General features: G+C 48.6%; 1 protein-coding gene across 2 annotated transcripts in view; it reads left to right on the top strand.

The window, feature by feature from the left end:
- AGPAT3 (1-acylglycerol-3-phosphate O-acyltransferase 3) overlaps positions 1-18,012 on the top strand; it is a 296,303-nt gene that overhangs the window by 36,377 nt on the left and 241,914 nt on the right. For both annotated transcript variants that reach the window (XM_069202940.1, XM_069202941.1), the window contains one exon: positions 14,526-14,599. The gene's annotated coding sequence lies outside the window, so the exon portion shown is untranslated. The remainder of the gene's footprint in view (positions 1-14,525; positions 14,600-18,012) is intronic.

Here is an 18,012-nt window from a genome sequence, read left to right as displayed (position 1 = left end):
CATGCACAGCACCTACAGACACCTGCAGCTTGTGTATGTGACCTGCTGCCAGCTGGCCTCGTGCCATGCACAGCACACCTACAGACACCTGCAGCTTGTGTATGTGACATGCCGCCAGCTGGCCTCGTGCCATGCACAGCACCGCACCTACAGACCCCTGCAGCTTGTGTATGCGACCTGCTGCCAGCTGGCCTCGAGCCATGCACAGCACCGCACCTACAGACCCCTGCAGCTTGTGTATGCGACCTGCTGCCAGCTGGCCTCGTGCCATGCACAGCACCGCACCTACAGACCCCTGCAGCTTGTGTATGTGACATGCCGCCAGCTGGCCTCGTGCCATGCACAGCACCGCACCTACAGACCCCTGCAGCTTGTGTATGCGACCTGCCGCCAGCTGGCCTCGTGCCATGCACAGCACCGCACCTACAGACCCCTGCAGCTTGTGTATGCGACCTGCCGCCAGCTGGCCTCGAGCCATGCACAGCACCGCACCTACAGACCCCTGCAGCTTGTGTATGCGACCTGCTGCCAGCTGGCCTCGTGCCATGCACAGCACACCTACAGACACCTGCAGCTTGTGTATGTGACCTGCTGCCAGCTGGCCTCGTGCCATGCACAGCACACCTACAGACACCTGCAGCTTGTGTATGTGACATGCCGCCAGCTGGCCTCGTGCCTTGCACAGCACCTACAGACACCTGCAGCTTGTGTATGTGACCTGCTGCCAGCTGGCCTCGTGCCATGCACAGCACCTACAGACACCTGCAGCTTGTGTATGTGACCTGCTGCCAGCTGGCCTCGTGCCATGCACAGCACACCTACAGACACCTGCAGCTTGTGTATGTGACATGCCACCAGCTGGCCTCGTGCCTTGCACAGCACCTACAGACACCTGCAGCTTGTGTATGTGACCTGCTGCCAGCTGGCCTCGTGCCATGCACAGCACCTACAGACCCCTGCAGCTTGTGTATGCGACCTGCTGCCAGCTGGCCTCGTGCCATGCACAGCACACCTCCAGACACCTGCAGCTTGTGTATGTGACCTGCCAGCTGGCCTCGTGCCATGCACAGCACCTACAGACCCCTGCAGCTTGTGTATGCGACCTGCTGCCAGCTGGCCTCGTGCCATGCACAGCACACCTCCAGACACCTGCAGCTTGTGTATGTGACCTGCCAGCTGGCCTCGTGCCATGCGCAGCATCTACAGACACCTGCAGCTTGTGTATGTGACCTGCCGCCATCTGGCCTCGTGCCATGCACAGCACCTACAGACCCCTGCAGCTTGTGTATGTGACATGCTGCCAGCTGGCCTCGTGCCATGCACAGCACACGTCCAGCAGCCCATTGATGCAGGGGTCAACTTACAAATACCACTAAGGTGCACAGGCAATACACATGTGTACAGACACCTGCAGCTTGTGTATGTGACCTGCTGCCAGCTGGCCTCGTGCCATGCACAGCACCTACAGACCCCTTCAGCTTGTGTATGTGACCTGCTGCCAGCTGGCCTCGTGCCATGCACAGCACACCTACAGACACCTGCAGCTTGTGTATGTGACCTGCTGCCAGCTGGCCTCGTGCCTTGCACAGCACCTACAGACACCTGCAGCTTGTGTATGTGACCTGCTGCCAGCTGGCCTCATGCCATGCACAGCACCTACAGACCCCTGCAGCTTGTGTATGCGACCTGCTGCCAGCTGGCCTCGTGCCATGCACAGCACACCTACAGACACCTGCAGCTTGTGTATGTGACCTGCTGCCAGCTGGCCTCGTGCCATGCACAGCACACCTACAGACACCTGCAGCTTGTGTATGTGACATGCCGCCAGCTGGCCTCGTGCCTTGCACAGCACCTACAGACACCTGCAGCTTGTGTATGTGACCTGCTGCCAGCTGGCCTCGTGCCATGCACAGCACCTACAGACCCCTGCAGCTTGTGTATGCGACCTGCTGCCAGCTGGCCTCGTGCCATGCACAGCACACCTCCAGACACCTGCAGCTTGTGTATGTGACCTGCCAGCTGGCCTCGTGCCATGCACAGCACCTACAGACCCCTGCAGCTTGTGTATGCGACCTGCTGCCAGCTGGCCTCGTGCCATGCACAGCACACCTCCAGACACCTGCAGCTTGTGTATGGGACCTGCCAGCTGGCCTCGTGCCATGCACAGCACCGCACCTGCAGCTTGTGTATGTGGCATGCTGCCAGCTGGCCTCGTGCCATGCACAGCACACCTACAGACACCTGCAGCTTGTGTATGTAACATGCTGCCAGCTGGCCTCGTGCCATGCACAGCACACCTACAGACACCTGCTGCTTGTGTATGTGACATGCCGCCAGCTGGCCTTGTGCCATGCACAGCACCTACAGACACCTGCAGCTTGTGTATGTGACCTGCTGCCAGCTGGCCTTGTGCCATGCATAGCACCTCCAGACACCTGCAGCTTGTGTATGTGACATGCTGCCAGCTGGCCTCGTGCCATGCACAGCACCGCACCTACAGACACCTGCAGCTTGTGTATGTGACCTGCCGCCAGCTGGCCTCGTGCCATGCACAGCACCTACAGACACCTGCAGCTTGTGTATGTGACCTGCCGCCAGCTGGCCTCGTGCCATGCACAGCACCTACAGACACCTGCAGCTTGTGTATGTGACCTGCCAGCTGGCCTCGTGCCATGCGCAGCATCTACAGACACCTGCAGCTTGTGTATGCGACCTGCTGCCAGCTGGCCTCAAGCCATGCACAGCACCTACAGACCCCTGCAGCTTGTGTATGTGACCTGCTGCCAGCTGGCCTCGTGCCATGCACAGCACCTACAGACCCCTGCAGCTTGTGTATGCGACATGCTGCCAGCTGGCCTCGTGCCATGCACAGCACCGCACCTACAGACACCTGCAGCTTGTGTATGTGACCTGCTGCCAGCTGGCCTCGTGCCATGCACAGCACCTACAGACACCTGCAGCTTGTGTATGTGACCTGCTGCCAGCTGGCCTCGTGCCATGCACAGCACCTACAGACACCTGCAGCTTGTGTATGTGACATGCTGCCAGCTGGCCTCGTGCCATGCAGAGCACCTACAGACACCTGCAGCTTGTGTATGTGACCTGCTGCCAGCTGGCCTCGTGCCATGTACAGCACACCTACAGACACCTGCAGCTTGTGTATGTGACCTGCTGCCAGCTGGCCTCGTGCCATGCACAGCACCTACAGACACCTGCAGCTTGTGTATGTGACCTGCTGCCAGCTGGCCTCGTGCCATGCACAGCACCTACAGACACCTGCAGCTTGTGTATGTGACATGCTGCCAGCTGGCCTCGTGCCATGCACAGCACCTACAGACACCTGCAGCTTGTGTATGTGACCTGCTGCCAGCTGGCCTCGTGCCATGCACAGCACCTACAGACACCTGCAGCTTGTGTATGCGACCTGCTGCCAGCTGGCCTCGTGCCATGCACAGCACCGCACCTACAGACCCCTGCAGCTTGTGTATGTGACATGCCGCCAGCTGGCCTCGTGCCATGCACAGCACTTCAGCTGGAGTTCATATTTGAATAGTAAAAGCAAGACTGCTAGCCACACGGTGCAAGTTAGGTAGCCGAGAGAGCAGGCTGAGTATTTCAAAGTGGCCACATCTGGGGTGCAGGACTGAAAAATGAAGCCATTAGGTTTTTAATGAGAAGTATCAAGTTTCATTTTTGACAGAAGCACTTTGTGATCTTGGCACTTTCACTTCCTTTATTACCTAGTTTCAAAGGAACTAAGAATTTTGCAGTAAAGTAGATGGTAATACAAACATACAGCGGTTTTAAATGTTTTCGCTCCTGCATTGTTCCTCTTTTTCGAATGAGATCTCCCATGCACGTCCATAATTTAGGTTGATTAGGATATATAGAGTGCACCCAGTACAATTGATAGTGCCAGCCTATTGTAGGCTGTGAAACCACTAGAACAGTACTGGAGGGAGTCATCCGAGTAGCAACAAAGGACCTGCACGTTGTATGTACTGTTAAACCTCTAGGACAGTACTGGAGGGAGTCCACCCAGTAACAACAGAGCACGTTGGAGGTACTGTTAAACCTCTAGGATGGTACTGAAGGGAGCCCACTCAGGAGCAACTGAGAAACTGCGTGTTGGAGGTACTGTTAAACCAACAAACACACAAGTTGATGGATGAATGCTTGAAATTGGCTTGGTGAGTATCCCAACCCATCATTCTCTTGCTTGCGGTGCTAATTCAGTTTGCACCAAGCCATACGCAAATCAGTCTTGACCTTGCTCTCCATAGGAACAGTCCAACCTAAACTGCCAGTCCCTCTATAAATCGGAACACTAGCAACCCAGAACCGGTACAGCCCCTATGAGGGCTTATCAGCCAGGCATAGCCTGGTTCCATTGGCACAGTGAGCACTGGATTCACGTCTGCACATGCCCTTGCCACTTAGGGTGGTACATCAAACAACATACACGGTTGCGTCTGTTTTGAGATGGGACGGTGGGCAAAAGAAGGATCGGCTTGAATGCTACGATGAGCAATTGTCAGTCGTTGGACTTATTGCTAGCATCCTTCTGTCACCTTTTGTGTGTTTGATGTACCACCCGAAGTGGCCAAGGGTATATCTAGATGTGAGTCCCTCGCTCACTGTGCCAATAGAACCAAGCTACATCCAAGTGAAGAGCCCTGATCAAGGCAAAACTGTTCTTTGGTTTCTTGTATTCTGGTTTGGAAAGGACCTGGCTTGGCAGTTTGGGCTGGCTGCTGCTTTTGGAGCAGGGTCAGGTCTGGTCTGCATATGGATGAGTCATTTGATGAGGCATGGTGGACAAAACAACAATGGAACAGAATGCTACCTCAAGCGATTGCCAGTGGTTACCTATTGCAAGCACCCTCCCTTCCCCCTGTGTGTTTGAGGTACTGTTAACCACCAGGGCAGCAAGTGTGTAGAATTCAGGCACTCTGCGCTGCTCTTGCTGATTTTTAGCGCCAGGAGCTTGTTCCACGATGTAAAATCAGTGCAAATGACACCACACATCATGCCAGAGGGCGCTGCTTCTTTCTGCTGATTGAGTAGATTGTCTACTTGAGTGGCAGCTTTTTCAGCGTAGACTAATCTCACCAGGAAGTGTTCTACCACCCAAAAATCGAGCCAGGGGATGCAAATTCTCGCTTGCCAATTTAACGTTTGGGAAACATGCACAAAAAAAAACTGCGTCACGTTGTTTGTAATTTTGCCGGAACTCCGTGCTCCAAGTGTGCACCAGCTCTGTTGGCAGAGCAGGATTTTTCACCTACCCTTAATTAGCATGAGGGTCAGAAACTAATCTACCACAAAGAAACAGGAGTGACTGCATGGAGTGTTCCTGGAGAGCACCAGACTAATGCTAGTAGTGGACAGTCACTCATAAACCCAGACTAACTACTAACCATGTGGTCCAGAGCAGCATACTGCTCGGCATAAAGCGCTTCAATATCTTGTCGGGACTTGTGAGCACTACTTAAGTACAAATACAAGTAAAAGGCATAATTAGTGCCATATCCTCATCATACCGTTAACCTAAACGCAAGAGGGTCTGTTTTCCTGTCTGTGGTGTTCGTTATATTCACCTACCCTCTTATCACTCTTCCTTGCGAGACTGCTACGTCTTACTGCATCCGGTCCTTCTACTGACCGGGGTCTCCTCTAAGAGTGGCTGTGGTCTTGCTGTTTTCTGGCTCAGGGAGTCTGTGTGTCTTGTTGACTGGAGACCTCCAGGTCCTCCTCCTTCTATCCCTCAGCCACCAGAGGTCCACTTTGCTGCTAACACGCTTCAGGTCTTCCTCCTTGTTATTGAGTATCAACCTGCTTCCCCTATGTGACAGTCCTGTGATCTCATCAGTCGATTTGACCCTGTGGGACCTTAGTGGTTGAATATGTTTGGGAAGCCGCCCTGGTTTCGTCCTGGACTGTGGGGCAATGTCAACTTCAGCTCTTCCTTGTACTGTAAGGGCCATTTCTGTCAGAGCAACTGGGCATTGGAGCTCTGAATTCATAAGTGTTTCCTGTCTGCTATCTTGGGTATGCCCCCACACGCTTCTGTACACTTCATTGCCTGTACTTGCTGTCCCACAGTTTGGGTCTCCCACCCTTCTTTTATCCCAGCCACCTATTCTGCCTCCTCTCAGCAGAGCAGTTACTCTCCATACCTCACTATATGAACTATCTTCATAGGGCACTTTGTTGCCCTGATGTGAAGTTACATGGGTGCCCTGTGGGTGAAATGTTAGGTGCAGGCCACGCAAGCGCCATCTGTCTGACGGGTAGTGCAAGCAAGGCCAGAGTCCAATCATCAGAGGACTGTTCTGCTCCCTATGCTTCTAGGCGTTCACTAGCCTTCCACTACCATCCAGCTGAACACATCCTGTGACTGATATAATCCGATCTATCCCTCCGGATCCCTTGCCTCTTCGGAGTGCTCTTCAAGGGGACTGCATTAACGTGTTGTGGAGCTCAGGCCATCCTTGCTCTGTCTGAGCACATTTTATTTGAATACCAATAATTAATGTGCTGTTTGAGGTGGCTGACATTTAGATTACTTTCTGATCCCGTGAATCCAATGTAAACAAAATGTTGAGTCTTCGACCGCTGTGTGAAAGGCATGGTGTGCTTCTTCTAGGAAAGCCTGGCATGTGGTGGGCTTGGGACCACATGCTGAGGTATCTGGCTGCTTCGACCATTGGCCATGAACAGTAGTGTGGTGCTTATTGCCTCACTGAGGCAGCCACTAGTGTGATCCATTGTGACCATGTGCTGTGAACAGGTTCCCCGGGCAGTGAACGACACCCAAGGGCCAAGGGTGCCAGCTACAGGGGCAAATGGAGGATTCGAGTGAGGGCTGTCAGCACACAATGTATGGATTAAGCTTTTTTATAAAATGGGTTAGAGGCACAAATCTCAGTTCCCCTGCAAAGGCTTCCATACCTTCTCTTCAAGAAAGAGACCCAACTTGTCTCTCTTGGAGCTTAGATGATAGCCGAGAAAAGGCAAAAGGGACTTCTATGGAAAACTTGGTCCATACCTTGGAAGGATCTCTTGGAAAATTTATTCTCAAGAAGTTAACTCGTATGACTGACCTTTAGACATGAATTACTCTTTCTGTACATTTGAGTGACAATCTAGATTTCTAAATGTGAATTACAGATGAAGCAAAAAAATTATCTGTTATTCCAATATATAAACGCATATTTCAAACTTTACATAGGAGCACACATTCAGTGTGGGAGAGAAATTACAAAGTGCATGTAATTATACGCAAACAGTTCAAAATCACTTGAAAAAAGGCTGGTTATTTGGTATTTTTGTTCTCTTGTTAAAAATAGTGTAATACAATATCATTGTTTTTGCCACAGAATATTTCAAGTCCAGATTGTCAGTTTCTGTTATAAGTGTATTCAAATCCATGATCAGGACAGACAGACGTTGGCCTGACTGTAATTATATCTGTATTTTTAACACCTCTTGGGGAAAGTGCTTTCACATGCTTCGCAAACACTTGGTGCATTCGTTTATGAAGCTGCAGGGCTTCCACGTAGTCCATACCAAGCAGCCACCAGGGGTGTTGAATTTAATAAAACTATCTACTTGACCATGGGACAGGTTGCTTTTTAAATCTACTTGCCCTGTTTAAAAAAAAAAAAAAAATAATAATAATACTGTTTCCTTTTGTGCACATTTTTATTTTGTAAGAAAAGAATCGTCGCTCTTGCTTACAAGCTTTTGCAAACGTGCATCTCATCAGGTTCTTCTTGGAGCATTATACTTTGCCTCATATTGTTAAACTTTTCAAACGTGTGTACTTTTTTTTTATTTTATTTTTTTTTTTTTTAAAACTGGAACCACGGTCAGTATTGCAGTGTGACCCTACAACGTTTATTCACAGCACTCACCCCAATAATGAGTGTTTTTTTTTTTTTTTTTTTTTTTAATGAACCATAAATACAAGTTCGAACAGCATTAACATATGGACACACATTACCTCAACGGCAGACAGTTCCTTTCCCTATAAACTGGCAGCCAAAGGGTTTGCGCTGCAGGGGGTTGGGCCTATATGTCCCAAGGACAAAATAAACATGAAAACTTGTTGCCCTTGACCCCAAATAATATGTCCCGGGCGTTGGGTGATAGGAATTCCACATCTGAGCTACACACTTTCTATGAAGGCTTCTGATCTAATTGAGTTTTGTACAAAAAAAATGTGTGAAGGACCCTGCTGAATGTAAATATTATTTGATGCTAAGGCAGATGCTAAGATTCTTTTCCCTTTGTACAGCGGCCATGGCTCTTCATGTTGTTCCGATGATTGTTTAAGTGAATATGAGTAGCTCCCATCCTGGAAGTAGGAGAGGCCTCCAGGAGCACATTGTGATGCACCACTGATTGACATTACTTTTTAGAAACAGAACTTTGTGCCTGTAATATACTTAATTCAAGCAATATTGGAGCATAAAAGAAGTGATCTTACATAGAATGACCCTGTTATTGTATGCTCAGTTGTTGCTTGAATTGAATTCACTTTGGAGAGTGGAGAGAGGCTGAGGACCCTGTATCTGAAGACCCCGTTTCTAAAAAAGACCGTGGCAGCATGCCGCTTACCTATCAAAAGTGAACCTCCATAGTCACATTTTGGGGTGAAAGTCACGTTTTTAGAAGATGGCAAAGTCTGTATTAGTAACAAATGCATTTGTGTGATCGTTGCAGTGACACAAACAAATTAATAACAATTTGCATTATGCTTAATTACTGGTAGTGTTTCTGCTCTGAATACTCAATTTGAGGTCTTACCCGATAAGTGCTAAGGATTGAAGCATCATAGTCAAGACTTTAAAGTTGCTTCATTAGCACTGGTGAGTTGCTGGTACTGTTAAGGTTGAGTAATTATATATTTTTTGGGTGGAGGCTTTAATATGATTTCTAGACACAGCTCTACATGAGTCTAATAGAAGTAGGTCAGAGAACACTAATGGAGTTAAGATAGTTAATTATGTTGGGTGTTGTTGATATGTGGCGTTTAGCCCATTTGAAGCAAAGTAATCTCCTTATTTGGTAATAGCTGTGACTAGATGAATATTTTTCAAACCTAGTTATTGTGGGTCTGACGACATAGATGGGTCACATATTGGATCATGCAGTGCAGGGTGCACTATTAAAAGCAAAACCTGGAGGTTTCGCGCAGCACTGCTGAATGATCAGGTCTTCGTGAGACGAATGAGTGAAGATTTGCTAAATTAACGTTCAGTGGAGGACAGTTTTTCAAATTATGCAGCTCTTGCGTTCCATCGAAGGGGCAAACCGTTTACTAGAACTCCAAAGAAAGAAGCCCAAGATTGTACATTTACAGATTAAATTGACCGATTTTATTTAGGCAAAGTCCAGAAGAAGTGGATATAATTAAATGCACCAATTCTAGGGTGACTCAAAAACATGAATTGAGAAAGAGGCCCATTTTACTTTTCAGCTTTCAAGGAATAGGTAAACTGAGATTAATAAATCAGCTAGTTAGATGTTGGCTGTTCAGGATGAACATTGTAAATGAGTGGTTGCTTCAGATCAGAGAATCCATGTGGTGCTCAGTAATTACCATAGGCATCAGCTGAGTCTTTTATGGACGCAGGAAATCACATTACATATCTGTAGTATAAAAGTGGGAAATCTCTCTTTTGTGGGGGCGTTCAATTGGATTTTCAGACTTCCCAGGCTGACTGTTTCCCTCACCTCATAGTGAAGGTTTAAGTCCGTTCTATGCCCTTAAGTGGCGCATTGCCTATATACCTGTTTCCAAATGTGATAGCGATAGTGCCAAAATGTTTATTGTAGACCTAGTGTGCTCTAATAGCGCCATTAGTAGGCATGGTCAACAATTGACCATTCTCATTTAATGTTCAAATGATTGCTGCTGGCTACGGGAGCTGGTTGGCCATGTCGAGCATCGTATGGTTTTGTGAGAGCAATGCAGTTCTTGCCTGGAGCCTTTAAAAGAATTGACTTGGTCCTTGGGTGAAGCATTCCTAGAATGCGATAGATCTCCACCGCTAATGAACTTTGTAATGCTTTTAAGAAATCCTTCAATAAACCATTCAGTCATTCGTTCATTCACTAATGAACTTCAACCCAGCTGCCGCTGTTCCCTAGACCAGGGAGCTTGCTTATCCGCTGGCTTGATCTTGGCAAAGGAGGGCGAGTCCGTGGTGCAGACAATTAAGAAAAGGCACAGTATTTGTCCTTTTTAATGGAAAATTATTTGAATGAAGACTGGGTGTAGAGGCTTGTGGTACCAAAGAGCTAGCGTTTGGTGACCAATAGTGCCACCTTCCTTCTTTTCTCCTCTGTATTGTTTGGCTGGAGCTCCTTTACTGGTTTTTCTTTTTCAATTCAGCATATTTAAATTTTTATTTGTTAGTGTGTTTCCATTTGTTTTAGTCTGTTTTTCATTGTCTATAATGTTGAGATGAATAATCTTTGCCTAGTTGTGATAAACTTTTAGTTTCCCTAGGAGTTTGTGACTCTTAGTTTATGCATCTGTAATTCATTGAATAAAATTGATGTCTGTATTCTACAAAGTATCTGACATGGGAAGCTATACTGCTTTAGGAAAAGTTTTCCTTGGTGAAAAATGTGATTGCTTTCTGGAACAAGCATTTGCAAAGCGAATAATTCTTGCCTTTGTGACCTGTTGGCTTTGCCAATGGTTTTAGCCATGGTGGGCAGCAAAAGCTGTTTTTTTTTTTTTTTTTTTTGGACTGCTTGCAGGAGAGAGTGGATGCTACGGGAACTGAAACAAAAGGGAGGACTTGGGAGCAAAATGAGAAGGGTGGGACACAGAAGCAACATAGGGGAGGGGACACAAACCCTCTCAAGACTAGTCATCCCTGGTTCAGGGTTTTTTCGTCATTGGCATTGTGAATATGAAACCACATGGCAGGGTTCAGCGCTCATTTCTTAACTGCGCTTTTGCTGATTGTGCTGATATATTACCAACTACTACTCATCCTTGACTCTGCTGTTGTTGGGGTCAGGGTAGAGTGGCAGCTCTGAGAGTGCTTGTCCTGGGGTGGCTGGGTAAGCCAACTGGGTTGTGAACATAGTAGCCAGCAGGGATGTCCTATGGTCAAGGAAGAAGCTTTTGGTAAACTGGTCCTGAGAAGGTGTGCACCTTCTAAACCACTGAGTCACCCTGCTTCAGGTGACAGCACTTAAATAGGTTTACAGAGCTTTGGAGGGAATAGGAGACCTAGTGGTGGATATTTGACTGAAGATGCTCCCATTGGTGTCCTACGGTGGGCCCTGGCGCCACCATACCCTGGATGGGTTGATTTGGGCTGGTGGACCATTGAAGTAGATTCTCATGAGGGGACATAGTGAAAGTGGTGGGCACGGGGTGATGCAGTGAGACTGGATTACACAATGAGGTGGAGGCATATCAGTTATGCAGAGACCCAAATGGACACCATGAGACAGACACCCAGTGGGATGTAGTAAGACAGCATGTGATGTTGGAGTGCAGTAAGGGTGGGAGTGGGGCTAATGAAGTGATAGTGACATTCGTGGAGACTGCGAGGGGTGAAGACGGTAACATGAATGGGACACAGATATAAGGGCACCAATACACACAGGAGGTGCCTGAAGTGCAGATGGTAGGAAATAGAGAGCTTAGGGGACAGGCTTGATGAAAGGATGTTGGTAGAATTAATTTGTGTAGGAAGTTGGCTCTGTATGCACTATTTCAAAGTAAGGAATAGTATGCACAGAGTCCAAGGGTTCCCCTTAGAGGTAAGATAGTGGCAAAAAGAGATAATACTAATGCTCTATTTTGTGGTAGTGTGGTTGAGCAGTAGGCTTATCAAAGGAGTAGTGTTAAGCATTTTTTTGTACATACACACAGGCAATAAATGAGGAACACACACTCAGAGACAAATCCAGCCAATAGGTTTTGTTATAGAAAAATATCTTTTCTTAGTTTATTTTAAGAACCACAGGTTCAAATTCTACATGTAATATCTCATTTGAAAGGTATTGCAGGTAAGTACTTTAGGAACTTTGAATCATTACATTAGCATGTATACTTTTTACATAAAACACAATAAGCTGTTTTAAAAGTGGACACAGTGCAATTTTCACAGTTCCTGGGGAGGTAAGTTTTTGTTAGTTTTTGTCAGGTAAGTAAATCACTTACAAGTCTCAGGTTTGGGTCCAAGGTAGCCCACCGTTGGGGGTTCAGAGCAACCCCAAAGTTACCACACCAGCAGCTCAGGGCCGGTCAGGTGCAGAGGTCAAAGAGGTGCCCAAAACGCATAGGTTTCAATGGAGAGAAGGGGGGTGCCCCGGTTCCGGTCTGCCAGCAGGTAAGTACCCGCGTCTTCGGAGGGCAGACCAGGGGGGTTTTGTAGGGCACCGGGGGGGACACAAGTCCACACAAAAGGTACACCCTCAGCGGCACTGGGGTGGCCGGGTGCAGTGTAGAAACAAGCGTCGGGTTTTCAAGGGATCTCTTCAGCGTTGCAGGCAGGCAAGGGGGGGGCTCCTCGGGGTAGCCACCACCTGGGCAAGGGAGAGGGCCTCCTGGGGGTCACTCCTGCACAGGAGTTCCGTTTCTTTAGGTGCTGGGGGCTGCGGGTGCAGGGTCTTTTCCAGCCGTCGGGAAATGGAGTTCAGGCAGTCGCGGTCAGGGGGAGCCTCGGGATTCCCTCTGCAGGCGTCACTGTGGGGGCTCAGGGGGGACAACTTTGGTTACTCACGGACTCTGAGTCGCCGGAGGGTCCTCCCTGAGGTGTTGGTTCTCCACCAGTCGAGTCTGGGTCGCCGGGTGCAGTGTTGCAAGTCTCACGCTTCTTGCGGGGAGTTGCAGGGATCTTTAAATCTGCTCCTTGAAACAAAGTCGCAGTTCTTTTTGGAGCAGTGCCGCTGTCCTCGGGAGTTTCTTGGTCTCTTGGAAGCAGGACAGTCCTCTGAGGATTCAGAGGTCGCTGGTCCTGGAGAAAGCGTCGCTGGAGCAGGCTTCTTTAGAAGGCAGGAGACAGGCCGGTAGGACTGGGGCCAATGCAGTTGGTGTCTTCTTTCTTCTTCTGCAGGGGTTTTCAGCTCAGCAGTCTTCTTCTTCGGTAAGTTGCAGGAATCTAAATTCTTAGGTTCAGGGAAGCCCTTAAATACTAAATTTAAGGGCGTGTTTAGGTCTGGGGGGTTAGTAGCCAATGGCTACTAGCCCCGAGGGTGAGTACACCCTCTTTGTGCCTCCTCCCAAGGGGAGGGGGTCACATCCCTAATCTTATTGGGGGAATCCTCCATCTGCAAGATGGAGGATTTCTAAAAGTCAGAGTCACCTCAGCTCAGGACACCTTAGGGGCTGTCCTGACTGGCCAGTGACTCCTCCTTGTTTTTCTCATTATTTTCTCCGGCCTTGCCGCCAAAAGTGGGGGCCGGGGCCAGAGGGGGCGGGCAACTCCACTAGCTGGAGTGTCCTGCGGTGCTGGCACAAAGGGGTGAGCCTTTGAGGCTCACCGCCAGGTGTGACGGCTCCTGCCTGGGGGAGGTGTTAGCATCTCCACCCAGTGCAGGCTTTGTTACTGGCCTCAGAGTGACAAAGGCACTCTCCCCATGGGGCCAGCAACATGTCTCTAGTGTGGCAGGCTGCTGGAACCAGTCAGCCTACACAGATAGTTGGTTAAGGTTTCAGGGGGCACCTCTAAGGTGCCCTCTGGGGTGTATTTTACAATAAAATGTACACTGGTATCAGTGTGCATTTATTGTGCTGAGAAGTTTGATACCAAACTTCCCAGTTTTCAGTGTAGCCATTATGGTGCTGTGGAGTTCGTGTTTGACAGACTCCCAGACCATATACTCTTATGGCTACCCTGCACTTACAATGTCTAAGGTATTGCTTTAGACACTGTAGGGGCACAGTGCTCATGCACTGGTGCCCTCACCTATGGTATAGTGCACCCTGCCTTAGGGCTTGTAAGGCCTGCTAGAGGGGTGACTTATCTATACCTGCATAGGCAGTGAGAGGCTGGCATGGCACCCTGAGGGGAGTGCCATGTCGACTTACTCGTTTTGTTCTCACCAGCACACACAAGCTGGCAAGCAGGGTGTCTGTGCTGAGTGAGGGGTCTCCAGGGTGGCATAAGATATGCTGCAGCCCTTAGAGACCTTCCTTGGCATCAGGGGTACCATTTACAAGGGACTTATCTGGATGCCAGGGTGTGCCAATTGTGGATACAAAAGTACGAGTTTAGGGAAAGAACACTGGTGCTGGGGCCTGGTTAGCAGGCCTTAGCACACTTTCAATTCAAAACATAGCATCAGCAAAGGCAAAAAGTCAGGGGGTAACCATGCCAAGGAGGCATTTCCTTACAATTTGTATTTTACAATTTTTATTTTTTTATTTACAGGATTACAAACCTATAATCACAAATCTATAGACCTATGTAAAAACAAATGCATAAAAATTGATTTTCTGATACAGCTTGCTTCCATTGCCTGATGCTGATCTTCTTTTGCAGGGATGTGCGATGTCCTTCAGTGAGACACACTTGCAGCCCTAAACTCCTCCAGAAGGCTATCTCCCACCAAAGAGGTATGAGCATCTCTCCTTACTGCCATATTTTGGAAGTCTGTTTAGCTTTTGACCCTCTTTCCAAAAGGCTTAAATGTTGAGGATGAGTTGCAACTTGATTCCCTGTTCTCCACCCATCAGTCTCCTTGTGTTGCTTAGAGAAAGGTTGTTTTGTGGTGCTTTTGGTATGGGTGTGCAGTGGTGGAGTTGCATTTCTACGCAAGTTCTGATTTCTCAGTTTATTCTGGACCTCTCCAGAAGTTTACTCTTCCTTTGCTCTCCCTGCAAAAGAGTGTTATGTGCAGAGTGTTGTATGTGCAATTTCATCCGTCTGCTTGTGGTGCTTTAAAGTCCCCTTATTCCATTTTTAAAGTAAAGATACCCTCTGCAAAGTAAGAGGTGAAGGAGTGGTAGCTCTGAGTTAATATAACTAGCTATTTTCTTGCTGCCCATGCACGTTCATCTCTACTTATATTTTGCTCCATTTCTTATGCTTGCAATCTCAAGGTTTGCCTCTGCAGGAGTCCAGATAATCTTTAATACATGTAAGGCCTCGCACATGCGTATATGTATTTTACAGGAGCATTGAGTGCAGGGAATACTGACAACCCCTACACATCGCAAACCATACCATGTCTAGCGATATGCACCATCCATTAAATACTTTCTACTTGCCTTTTTTACCTAGCCCAAGCTGCTCAGTCCTTCAAGTTCATCCTTCCTTCAAACTGAACAAACCTTGGCAAACACTACTGGTAAATGTAGCAACAGCACTGCCTTCTTTACTGCAGTGCCTGGTCGCAGTGAAGGAGCCCGTGTTGCTAAATCTTCCATCTTCCAGACCTGCTTGTCTGCTAGCCCTACACCAAGCCCATGGCTTGGCTGAATCCGCTAAAGAGGAAAGCAGCAAGATTGTAAAATCATTACCACGGACCGTTTGTCCCGGGATTGTCTTCTTGCTCTACATTAGCTAAGCATTTCCCTCTACCCTTACTTACGAACACTGATTATACATGTGCCATGACATAGGCCTGTCCCATGACTGCCTGTCTTTTTAGAACGGGAGTGGCGCTCAAAATGCTAACCTGATAGCTGCCTTTACCAGGAGTTAAGCAGTGCGATCGTGGTGGTGGCAGCATAGTGTAGTGATCAGTCAGCGTTTACAGGTCCTTCTTGCCTGCCTCACTGGAGTGAGGCCTACAGATTAACTCATTCAAAAATTACTCTGCCATGTGCTTAACTCCCCCTTGGCTTTCATCAGTTTGGTGTATAGTGTTGAGCAGTGCATGTGTGATACACGTGTGCTGGGTGTATGTGTGCTTGTGAATGGTACAGTAAGTGGCAGACTCTTGGTTCCATTTTGGGAGCCCAGGGCTGACTGGAGGAACATGAATCAGCTGAGTCCCCCAGACAGATTTGTGTATTGCTGCTTTTTTGTAAGCTGGGTGGGACACACGAGGGAGAGCCAGTACGTTTCAAAGGGCGCTCTTCCTCTCGGACATAGAGCGGTCACTGGGAAGGTGTCAGGCACATTTCAGGAAGGAAATGGGCCTGATAATAGAATCAGAAAGAGCAAGCTGAAGCCCTGGAGTAAACATTTGATAAGTATAGCATTGTGGCTGACATCCACGTGTAATCCTATAAATACTCCCATGGCCGGTGTTGAGAAGCTATTGGATTTGGAGTTCTCCCTGCTGTGACTGATTGCTTTCTGGAAGAAAGAGGGCAGCGCAATGGGCACTTCAAAGAAGCAGACCCCCAGCATAAAGTTTAAAGATTCAGACTCCGAATCACATTTGGTTTCTGGAAATAGACTATAAGACCTTTAGACCCAAAAAACGATTAACTGTCAAGCAGCCAGTCGGGCTGTGTGATGAGGAGAAGCTCTGCAAGACTTGCACCTGTGACCAGGAATTGGGGCCAAGGCCTGATAGCCTCCCTGCTGAGTGAGGGGACACCACCCACGGAATTCAGTTTCACCTGCCCTGAGCCTGGAGCATTCGCACCTTCCTGCTTGCAAAGACCATTGTGCCCTGGGCGGAATAGGAGAGATTGGAGGGAGCAAGGTCTAGTGGGGAATCCTTTCAAGTGGATTCGCTTTGTGAGGAGATGGCTGCAGTACCGATCAGGTCATTCTGTGTGCACTGAAAGTCAATGACCCTCGTATGCCAGAGGAGGGCCACCTTGAAGAGTGCCATAAATGTCACTCTGCTGAGCAGGGCCATCGCCCGTGTGCAGCGAGGAACTGGTGACCTCGTATGCCAGGAGGTGCTGCCCTAAAGAGATTGCCACACTGAGGGGGCCGTAGCTTGTGTGCAGTGAAAACTTGATCACCCCGTATACCATGAGGGTCTGCTATTAAATTGCCATACAGAGTAGGCCCTTACCTGTGTGCCATAGTGAGTCAGCGACTGCCTATGGGACTCCTGAGATCAGATTAGTGGGTCTTCACCTGAATAGCACTTGCAGTGAATGGGGAATAACCACTACCATTAGAGCTAGGAGGGAGTGGGACTCAGGGAACCGTGTAATAAACACTAGAGCCCTGACTCCATGTGACTGCACGACTGGAAAGTTGTTTGTGAATCCTGTATTTCCCTTTGTGGGGTAGCTATAAAATAAAATACTACTACTTTTTATTATTATTATTGTTATTAAATGCGAGTTTTTGGTGGGATAATCATTTAGTGCTGCTTTTTGCATGTATTTTGAGTTGTGAGCCTGTGTTCATGCCCCTGTGTCTATCCCCTCGCCGCCCTCTGAAGCCTAGAAATGCTAAGCCCGCACCACTACTGAGACTCGGAAGGCCCAGTTGCTCAGGATACATAGTAGTCCGGGCCCTGGGACATTGTGAGTAAAAGGCCTCAAGCCCCCCCACGCCTGGGCCCATTATCTCCTGCTTGTCCCGTGGACCCCTGACCTGGAATATGATCCCATCTGAAGAAACCTGCAGCTGACAACTGGATACCCATCCCTGCCCTTTCCAGAATTGCTAAAGTAGATGAAGCTGGAGCCCCTGCAGAACCCTCCGTTTATTTGAAGCAAATAACTCCCATCAGTTACTTCCGGACCCGACTTAAAGCCCCAGAGAGATTTTGAAACTGCCCTATTGATTTATCAGGGATTCACTCTTCTCTGCCTGGGTAGAAAGTCCTGGATCCTCCTATATCTGCTTCTTATGCACTTGACCTCCGCAAACTCCTTTCTTGACGGAAGACCATGTTTTTGCTTAGCGGTGTTGTACTTCAGTTGTTCAATCATTCTCAGCTGACGGTGCCGTGTGAAACTCAGTCCTTGCGCATTCTGGTCCTTGCGCATTCTGGTCCTTGCGCATTCTGGTCCTTGCGCATTCTGGTCCTTGCGCATTCTGGTCCTTGCGCATTCTGGTCCAGGCTCTCATTTAACTCGTCATAAGATTCCTTCATCTCGCCAGC

Source organism: Pleurodeles waltl, chromosome 8, assembly GCF_031143425.1.
Source record: "Pleurodeles waltl isolate 20211129_DDA chromosome 8, aPleWal1.hap1.20221129, whole genome shotgun sequence".
NCBI classification, from domain to species: Eukaryota; Metazoa; Chordata; class Amphibia; order Caudata; family Salamandridae; genus Pleurodeles; species Pleurodeles waltl.
The sequence above is the reverse complement of the archived record's forward strand: the minus strand, read 5'-3'. Positions and strand labels throughout refer to the sequence as shown.